Raw genomic sequence first — 11527 nt, forward strand, 5'->3', positions numbered from 1 at the left:
AGCGCATACTTTCCCACTTACAGTGCCTTTAGTCATAGGGGAATATCCAGATACAATGAAACAGGGCATAGGGCAAGCTCTCCGGACAGGATACAGACACATACATTAAGGAAGAAGGAAAGATCATGAAAGATACTTTTTCCTCAGATTTCTTTCTTTCATATTTAGGTATCTCTAATTGGAAATTCATAAATGAATCTAAATGGTGTGAACTATCATAAATGTGCTAGAAGCTATCTATCAGTTCAGTTCAGTTGCTCAGTCATGTCCAACTCAGCAACCCCATGGACTGTAGCACACCAGGCTTCCCTGTCCATTGCCAACTCCCAGACCTTGCTCAAACTCATATCCATCGAGTCGGTGATGCCATCCAACCATCTCATCTTCTGTTATCCCCTTCTCCTCCTGCCTTCAATCTTTCCCAGCATCAGGGTCTTTTCCAAGGAGTCAGTTCTTCACATCAGGTGGCCAAAGTATTGGAGTTTCAGCTTCAGCATCATTCCTTCCAATGAATATTCAGGATTCATTTCCTTTAGGATTGACTGGTTTGATCTTGCAGTCCAAGGGACTCTCAAGAGTTTTCTCCAACATCACAGTTCAAAAGCATCAATTCTTTGGCACTCAGCTTTCTTTATAGTACAACTCTCATATCCATACATGACTACTGGAAAAACCATAGCATGGACCTTTGTTGGCAAAGTAGTATCTCTGCTTTTTAATATGCCATCTTACAATAGAGGCTACAGCATCTTTCTCTTTATGTTTCACATCATTTACCTTAATTTACTAATTCATGGAAAATATAATGTCATTGCAAAGTTGTGCTGTGCTTAGTCATGTCTAACTCTGTGAAATTCTGGACTGTAGCCCACCAGGCTCCTCTGTCCATAGGATTTTTCAGGCAAGAATACTGAAGTGGGTTGCCATTTCCTTCTCCAGGGGATCTTCCTGACCCAGGGATCAAACTTAAGTCTCCTGTGTCTCCCACATTGCAGACTGATTCTTACCCACTGAGCCATCAGAGAAGCCCAACTGCAAAGTTGTTTGGAATTCAATGAAGTGGTACTTCCTTTAGTCAAAACAAACTGCAAGAGTTACTTCTAAATATTTTTGTTGTTTAGGGCCCAATGTCCATAAATAAAGTGATTTAACTAAGTGAAGAAGTATTTTGAACAAGTGTATATCTATTGTGGCTCAGTCTGAAGGGACCCTATTTGATGAGGCAGCCTGGTTTCTAGCTTTGGCAGAGATTCTAGCTATTTACTGGGTCTTCTACTCTTGTCACCTAGCTTATTTAACTTCTATGCAGAGTACATCATGTGAAATGCCAGAGTGGATGAAGCACAAGCTGGAATCAAGATTTCTGGGAGAAATATCAACACCCTCAGATATGCCAATGATACCACTCTAATGGTAGAAAGCAAAGAGGAACTAAGGCGCCTCTTAATGAGGAGAAAGAGGAGAGTGAAAAAGCTGGCTTAAAACTCAACATTCAAAAAACTAAGATCATGGATTCTAGTCCCATCACTTCATGGCAAATAGATAGGGAAAAAGTGCAAATAGTGGCAGATTTTATTTTCTTGGGCTCAAAAATCAATGTGGATGGTGACTGAAGCCATGAATTTAAAAGATGCTCCTTGGAAGGAAAGCTATGACAAACCTAGACAGTGTGTTAAAAAGCAGAGACATCATTTTGCCAACAAAGGTCTGTATAGTTAAAGCTATGGTTTTTCTAGTAGTCATGTATGGATGTGAGAGTTGGACCATAAAGAAGGCTGAGCACCGAAGAATTGATGCTTTCAAACTCTGGTGCTGGAGAAGACTCTTGAGAGTCCCTTGGACTGCAAGGAGATCAAACCAGTCAATCCTAAAGGAAACTAACCCTGAATATTCATTGGAAGGACTGATGCTGAAGTTGAAGTGCCAATACTCTGACCATGTGATGCTAAGAGCTGACTCATTGGGAAAGACCCTGATGCTGGAAAAGACTAAAGACAAAAGGAAAAGGGGGTGGCAGAAGATGAGATAGCATCACCAACTCAATGGACATGAATCTGAGCAAACTCCAGGAGATAGTGAAGGGCAGGGAAGCCTGGCATGCTGCAGTTCATGGGGTTTCAAAGTCAGACATGATTTAGCAACTGAACAACAACAACTACTACTCTCTTTGCTCCCATCATCTTGAAACAAGAAGGCTTATAATTGTGCACTGAAATACCTATCGGATTTTGGAGAAAATTTGCCTGTCACTCTTCAGAGAGCATCTATTCTGTATCCTGGCCCCTTTGTCTTGACATTTGTCACTCAATACTGCTTGGAATTAATTAAACATCTAAACACCTCAGGCGGAGAAGGCAATGGCAACCCACTCCAGTACTCTTGCCTGGAAAATCCCACGGACAGAGGAGCCTGGTGGACTGCAGTCCATGGGGTCGTGAAGGGTCGGACACGGCTGAGCAACTTCACTTTCACTTTTCACTTTCATGCATTGCAGAAGGAAATGGCAACCCACTCCAGGGTTCTTGCCTAGAGAATCCCAGGGACGGGGGAGCCTGGTGGTCTGCCATCTATGGGGTCGCATAGAGTCGGACACAACTGAAGTGACTTAGCAGCAGCAAACACCTCAGGACAATGTTTTACAAAATTATTATTAAAGTGTAGATGTATATATCATGATGCTACTCATGTTCTTTTTTAATGGACTGGTGCTTTTCTTTTCAGTTAGTCTTATAAGTTTCTTGGAATTTCAGAACAAGTATTGGAAGACCATAGCTGTAACGGAGGTTGCCACAGAAGACCTCACTGGAAGACCTCACTGAAAAATTTGTTTCCATTCCCATTTTCCTTGAATGTGACAGCAATGAGAAGAGCTGAAAATGGGCAACCACATGGCCCATATGCATACTTTTGTATGAATTGAATAGAACATACATTCCTCTGGGCATATGCAGATCACAATGGGAATCAAGGCTTAGGGAGCAGAGTTACAACCCAGATTTCAGCCCCCATTCACTCCCTCAACCTAGGGTGCTTTACAAAGACTTGCACTCAACCTCAAGTCAGCTTAGTCTCTGATTGTTGTTTAGTTGTGTCTGACTCTTTGGTTATCCCATGGACTATAACCCTCCAGGTTCTTCTGTCCATGTCCATTTCCTCCTCCAGGGATCAAACCTGCGTCTCCTGAGTTAGCAGGCAGATTTTTTACCACTGAGCCGCCAGAGAAGCCTGAGTCCCTGATGGATTAAGGTCATTTGCCTTCACTCTAGTTACCCTCTAAAAGATAAGTGAACCCTCCCTGGAGAAAGATAACTTCATCAAAGCTTCTACAGAATTTTTACACAATGTTCAGCATTCATTTAAAAAATGATCAGGCAGGACCAAAAGAAAAAGCAGACAATAGAAATACACTTGCAGACAACTCAGATATTAGAATGATCTGCCATGGACTTTAAAATAGCTGTGATTAAAATGTTCAGTAAAAATACATGATAGGATAGAGAACTTCACAAAGAACTGGAATAAAAACCACGAACATAAATTCTAGAATCCTAAAATTTTGGGTCACATATATATAGATTGCAAGTTATTAATATTAAGTACTATTAATACTAATGGAAAAGTTGTGAAGAGAAAAGGGAGGCGAAGTACCTGCAGAGCACGGGAGGAGGCCTTGGGAATGTAGCCCTGGAAAAATAAAAGAACCGCAAGCAAAGCCCTCCAAGGGTCTGGTGCCTGAATTCCTGACCCCACAGTGGGGAGACAGCTGAGCTGCCTGAGGAGCAGTGTGCCGATGCAAGGCTGCAGGGAAGTTTTCAGGGGCATGTCAAGTTTTCTAAATCCTAGGAACAGTGTAAGGAGTTTGAAAAATACACCTGGGTGGACACAGAGAATTGTTAAGGTCCAAAACCCAAATCTCTCAGGCCATGATGGGGTCCAGAAAGAGGCTATGAACCATTCCAACCAAAATACACAAAAGGAGCTGAACTTTTGAATAAACAACCAGACAGCCAAAGAAAGCATCTCTGTCTTAAAAGAAAGCAACTTCTTCATTTCATCTACTAAGTTGTGTTTGACACTCATGTTTTTAGTTTCAGGAAAAAAATTTTGAGTTAGACTCAAATCTCACGAAGTGCTGATATTTTTGCTATTGTTGCTGTTTCAAATGATCACCATTCCCCTTCTGTGCCTCTGGTGTGTAGGAGCCTATTTCAGTTGTTCTTCTCTACTAAAGCTTGGCTCCTTAGGTTTAGAGCTCAGCTCTTGGAGCTGGTCATAGAGACCCAGTTTACCTACATACCTTAAACCGTTTCTTGTTGCTTTATAGCAGGCAACTCCCAGAAGGAAACATTTTTGTTTCTTGGTTTTCTTGTTCTCTCAGGGTCAGCAAGGTTCCACCCTTCTTCATCTCCTAAGGACCCAGAGAGTCTGGGCATGCTCCTGTTAGTTGATGTCGATCTTCCCTAGAGCATAAAGGATTCCCTTTTGTCAAGATACCCAAGGCATGAATCCTTGTGGTTACTTGTTTGGGACGCTCTTACGGCTGTTGCCAAGCTCTCATTTGGACCATAGTGAAGGGAGCCCAGCTATAGCTCTCTATAACTTGGTCTTCAAGGTGATGAATCACTATCATCATTCATGTTTTGTTAGTTTTCCTTTTTACAGTGAACACATTTTAAGCCCCAGATCTATGATTTTGATGGCTCATTTGTGTGTACCCCAAAATACAAATTTAAGAGAAGACTTCACTGGGTTTGTACTACTACATTTGATGCTGATGGAATTTGAAAAGTGGGTAGATCTACCAAAAACATCCATTGAAGATATGAATATGGAATTGACTGTTGGCTTGAAGTTTCTGTTGGGTTCTATGGGCCTATATCATTATGTGCCACGTGGTAAAGTGATTCTTTCACAGTTTTTGCTTATTAGAGTAAGTGTGAAACATTTCTTTTTACACTGTGCTAGGACATCGTAAGGCCTTGGCACCATGTGATTATGAACAGAAACATGGGAACAGTACTAGGTCATATTGACTAGCCAGAACAGACTTACACAAATATTTTAAATTATTTAAATAAAAGTGTGACATTAAAAGTTATTACAAACTTATTAATCTTTGGGCATATGAACAGGAGTCCAAGTTTGAAAGACTTGCAATAAAAATTGCTCCCAAATGGCCTCTACCTAGCCATTAGTCCCAGAACCTACATTCAAAAGCCATACTAATGTTAACTTAATTGGCATGAATGTGCCAACATCTTTCTTTTTTAATATCTTGAAAATGAGTTACCTGGTTTTTATTCAATATTTAAGCACCAGCCTTTTACAAAGGCAACAGAAGTCAGTTTTTTTAAGAGCTGTATGTAAGTCCTTTCCTTTTGGTTTAGTTTTCCTTTCATTCACTCTATCTCCTCACTGCCAGTTGATGTTTCAAAACATTGGAGATCTCATTTGAAAAAACAAGAGGCAGAAGAGATGTCTGTAGTTTGCAAAAATAATTTTACTTCATTTTAAATGATGCATGAATTGCTAACTTTCTTAGTTTCACTGTACCTCCTATGTTCTATGTGCTTCTAACCAGTGAGAAGCAGCTTAATTTTTTCAAAATTAAAAGTCTGCAATGACTTTAATTGACTTACACTTAATATTATTGATGATACAATTGAGTTTGTATCTACCATCTCACTATTAGTTTTTCATATTTTATGTTTTTTCTTTTTCCCTTCTTTTGAAATAGATGAATATTTTATGTTGGTACATTTTCTTCTTTATTAATTATATACTTTTTTACTATTATATAACTGTTCCTCTAGACAGTATGACATGCATTGTTGACTTATTATTCTATAGTATATATATTAACACTTTTACCACTTCCTAGATAATGCTAAAACCTTAAAATATTTTAACTCCATTTATGCCCATGCCTCCTGTGCTATTGTCATCATTCATTTAATTCTATACATATTTAACTACACAAGGCTTTATGATTGATGTTTTGTATAGGATATATTTATTTAGATTTACCCACTTGTTTACCTGCCTCCTGAGAAAACTGTGTGCAGGTCAAGAAGCAACAGTTAGAACAGGACATGGAACAATGGACTGGTTCCAAATTGGGAAAGGAGTACATCAAGGCTGTATATTATCACCCTGCTTCTTTAACTTATATGTAGAGTACATCATGTGAAATGCCAGGCTGGATGAAGCACAAGCTGGAATCAAGACTGCCAGGAGAAATATCAATAACCTCAGATATGCAGATGACACCACCCTTATGGCAGAAAGCAAAGAGGAACTAAAGAGTCTCTTGATGAAGGTAAAAGAGGAGAGTGAAAAAGCTGACTTAAAACTCAACGTTCAAAACACTAAGATAAAAAAAAAAAAAAAAAACAACTAAGATCATGACATCCAGTCCCATCACTTCATGGCAAATAGATGGAGAAACAATGGAAATAGTGACAGACTTTACTTTCTTGGGCTCCTAAATCACTGCAGATGGTGACTGCAGTCATGGAACTAAAAGGAAGGAAAGCTCCTTGGAAGGAAAGCTCCTTGGAAGGAAAGCTATGACAAACCTAGACAGTGTATTAAAAAGCAGACATTTGCCAACAAAGGTTCATATAGTCAAAGCTATGGTTTTTTCAGAAATCATGTATGGATGTGAGAGCTGGACTGTAAAGAAGACTGAGCACCAAAGAATTGATGCTTTTGAACTGTTGGAGGAGACTCTTGAGAGTCCCTTGGACTGCAAGGAGATCAAACCAGTAAACCCTAAAAGAAATCAATACTGAATATTCTTTGGAAGGACTGATGCTGAAGCTGAAACTCCAACACTCTGATGTGAACAGCTGACTCACTGGAAAAGATCCTGATGCTGGGAAAGACTGAAGGCAGGAGGAGAAGGGGATTACAGAGGATGAGATGGTTGGATGGCATCACCGACTCGATGGATATGAGTTTGAGCAAGCTCCAGGAGATGGTGAAGGACAGGGAAGCCTGGCATGCTGCAGTCCATGGGGTCACAAAAAGCTGGACACAACTGATTAACTGAACAACAACAATCTTTCATATAAATTAGCACAGACACAGAAAAACAATTGATTTCAAAAGCCAGTCTCTTGGGAGATTGGAATTGACATATATATATACTACTACATGTAAAAGAAATAACTAACCAGGCTCCCCTGGATGGTTCAGTGGTTAAAAATCTGCCTGCCCATGCAGGGGACACAGATTTGATCCCTGGCCCAGGAAGATTCCACATGCCACAGAGCAACTAAGCCCGTGAGCCACAACGACTGGGCCCACATGCACTCTAGAGCCCGTGCTTTGCGGCAAGAAAAGCCACCACAATGAGAAGCTCACACACCACAAGTGAAGAGTAGCCCCAGCTCCCTGCAACTAGAGAAAGCCAGTGCTGCAATGAGAAAAGGGGCCCACACAGCAACAAACACCCAGCACAGCCACAAATTAAAAATAACTAATGAGAACCTACTGTGAGCACAGGGAACTCCACTCAATGCTCTGCGGTGATCTAAATGGGAAGGAAATCTAAAAAAGAGGGGACACATGTATCCATACAGCTGATTCACTTTGCTGTACAGTGGAAACTAACACAGCACTGCAAAGCAACTATCTCCAATTTAAAAGAAAAAAAAATCCAGTCTCCATGATTTCCTTTAGGTCTTCCTCCAGAGCTGCATACAGATATACAAAACAATTCTGAGACCCAGCCTTGCGTGTGCATACAACTTAAATTTATTTGACCCTGGGTTTTCTGCCTGGCAGCTGAATACAGAAGAATATCTTAGCTTCTTAGAAGGAAAGATGAAAATTGTTCCAGATTCAGGATAGTCTTTCAGGACAAAAAAAATAAATAAAAGTTATTTTGGTTATTTGCTCATTTAGTAAATATTTATTGTATGCCTAGCAGTGTGTGCTGGGACCTGTGGGAGAAAGTGGAATAAGACATGGTTGCTCATCAGAGACTCACAACCCAGTGTGCAAACACACAACACAATGTAATACAGTAAATACAATGGGACTTTCAGGGAGGCCAAGAGAATGGGTTTCTTAGGTTTGGGGATGAGGGTGACTTCTGGGAAGAATCTGAAGAAATAAAAATCCAAGACTATGCTGAGGAAAGGTAGATCACACACACACAAAAAAATACTATAAATAAAAAAAGTGGTATTGGAATGCTGTAACCTATGCATTGGCTTAATCTGCCTGGGACACCACAAAGAAATTAAGGGAGGCTTCATTAAACCTGAGCTAAGTGTGGGTGAAGCCTAAGAGCCCACTGCCTCCAGGTCTCAGCTGAGATCCCCACCAGTGCCATCCAGGTAGCAGACGCTTTGACACACCACCCAGATCTCCCTCCAGACTAAAGGGCTTACTCCTCCAGCTACCGGTGCACAGCCCTTGGCTGGCAGCTCCCTCCAGGTATTAGTTAAGTGTTAGTCACTCAGTCATGTCCAACTCTTTCCAACACCATGGACTATAGCCCACCAGGCTCCTCTGTCCATGGAATTCTCCAGACAAGAATACTGGAGCAGGTAGTCATTCCCTTTTCCAGGGCATCTTCCTGACCCAAGGACCGAACCCAGGTCTTCTGCAATGCAGACAAATTCTTTACCTTCTGAGCTACCAGGGAAGCCCCCTCCAGGTCTCAAAAGAGTTGCTGCACCCAAAGCCATGTGTCCTTCCCTGGGTCCCCAGTGTCTGGCCCACCCTACCCAACGCAATAAGGCCCTCGCTCCCCAGCTCAGGGCAACTCTGAGGATCCCTTTCAGCTTCTGAGCTTCCAGTCAGGTTGGTTCAGGCCTTTTACTGAAACTGGATCACAGCCTGACTCCTCCCTCGACCCAGTCCTGCTTCTGTTCCTTCTCTTTCACAGGTGTTAATCCCCCAAGCACTCCCTAATGAATATCCTATGTGCTGGCCTCCATCTCAGCATCTGTATCACAGGGAGCAAACCAGCCACACCTGTCAACAATATTCCTTAGAACCATGAGCAAACTGCTAGAAAATCTCAGTAATCAGGGGACTGTCTAACCTATAACTGGGTTAACAAATGTATATTCCACCATTTGTTTATTCCCAGCTCATCATCACACAAAAGCATTTTCAAAACTTCATTCTGATCTTTAGGGTTGAAACTACAGCCAAGCCATAACTCAAAATATGTTTTCTCCAAGACCCAAACATACAGAGACATTAATCCTGATTTACACGTGGACACAGAAGGTCTACTGAGGTCAGCCAAGACACACACACCCACTCCTCAGAATCTCTGGAGGATTTAATCACTCATTTTGGCAGCAAAAGATATCAAAATGGGTTACAGGTTTATAAACCATTTAACTGAATCACTTTGCAGTATACCTGAAATACTGTCAATCAACTATACTTCAATTAAAAAAGAATAAATAATGTACAGCCGTGGCTAAGAATGAAAGCTCCATGAAGAGTATTTTTATTTAAGCCACAAAACTACCATGTGTGTTCACTGAATTCAGTACAATGACTCGTCCTCAGTCCATTTTCACAGACAAGGAAACAGGTTTAGAAAAGTTAGACGGTTGCTCAAGAGTACAATGCTGTGCAAGGGGGTAAAGCTGAGATGTGAATTCACACAGTATGACTGCAAAGACCCTCCCCTCCCTCCATCACTACCACACTGACATACATGCCACCCCCTCACCCCTGCATGGGCAGAGTGTCCAGCATGGCCACTAGCACACAGCAGATGCTCTGAAAGCATTAGTTAAGTTTATTCTTTACTCTTTAGCTTTCCTCCTCTCTATTCTCTGCTCTTCACAATCTCCCGGCCCAAAATATCACTTTACAGTTCAGTGGGAGTGAGGGATGGGTAAGGACAGTCAGGAGGGATCCAGGAAATATTACTCTTTTCCCTACTCTTCCCTTCCTAAAGTCTAGTCATGAGCATATACTTGTTTTCTGTTTAAAATCTTTTCAGATAATTATTACAGATACCATATTAAAAATATCACAAATCTAAAAGGAAACTTTCTACCATCACTTCTCAAGTTTAAGTTCATGTTTTATGTGCCTATGTCAACTTCTAGTTCTTGTCCACGAGCATATGCAGTCTTTATATTTACAAAATCATCATACATTATATATTTAGATGTGTCTGCTTACATTATACCATATATACTTTTCCAGTAGATTTGTCTTATAACCCAAATAAGCAGCGTGGTAAAGCTCTGCAGATAATGAAGATACCTTTCTATGTAACTGGACCCAAGATATTTTCATTAGAAGCTTCCCTTTTGCTTGTGGGGGTGGGGGGAGATGACTTAGCCTAGTTAATCTGAAAACTGATACAAAAATGTATCAATGTAACCATGTAAAAATCATATGACAGTCACTGGCCTTCTCTCTTTGCTGTATGTTCCTCAAAGCCCACACAACTCACCCCCCCCCCCCGCCCCCGTGCCTGGCACAAAGTAAAGGTTCAAAAAAATACTTGAATGAACAGATGATTCTTCTCTGGGCTGAAGAGTGAAGCTGTAAGATTCCTTAGGAGGAGGGACAGGAGACAGCCTGAAAACGGGGCAGGATGAACCAGAGGGAACAGGCAGAACAGGCCGGAAACCCCATGGTAAAGGCCAGCTACATTGGTCAGGAGGAAGCATGTGGTTTCCTGAATTATATCCGTCAAAGCCATCAACCTCTGAAGCATGACATACAGAGATCATGTCAAGGATCCACAGTGCTCCTTTAGTCCCACTTTAGAGTTGTTTCTAAAAGGGTGTTTACATTATCAGAAGAGCTGTAGAGGTCAAGGCAGCTGGAAGAGAAAAATAAGACTGCAAAAAGAAAAAAAAAAGAATAGATACACCTCAGAGAACATCCCTATACAATATCATTAGAGGAAGATTCTTAAGCTAGAGTCCACTGGGCTTCCTCTGGGCAGCACAGTGAAACTTTACAAAACTGAAAACACTGAAATGGGTGTAAATTGCGCCTGTGTGTGTGTTTCTGTCTAGAGAGCAGACCTCAGATTCATCAGATTCTTATGCCCTTTGGCTATTGAGACTGCTACTTCTTCCACTTTATCAATGCAAATGGAGCTCTTCTAAATCCATCATTATTCTTTAGGGGCTGGAAGTGGGCATGAGAGGGGGTAGGAAGGAGAGAGAGAAAGTAACTAAGCCCTGGAAGACCTATTAATTGAGTGAAAAATGTGAAAGGATTACAGAGGGTTCTGCATATATCAACAAGGGCCTATAAATCTTAGCGCTTAGTATTTTTATTACTCTATGACAAATGCCCTATGCTTTCCCAGCTTCACAATAACCCTAAAAGGTCAGCATAAGTCCCATGTCCTATTTATGAGACTCAAGAGAGACTGAGTAAAATTACTCCCAGGTTACACGGCTAATGATGGAGTTCAGAACTATCTAACTCCAAAGCTTGGACTCTTCATCTCCACCCCATGACCTGAATTACTGGCCAGGCTTTCAGTCTGAAAGCAGCCTTTCCTGCTACCCTT

The sequence above is a fragment of the Muntiacus reevesi genome, chromosome 7, assembly GCF_963930625.1.
Source record: "Muntiacus reevesi chromosome 7, mMunRee1.1, whole genome shotgun sequence".
NCBI lineage: Eukaryota > Metazoa > Chordata > Mammalia > Artiodactyla > Cervidae > Muntiacus > Muntiacus reevesi.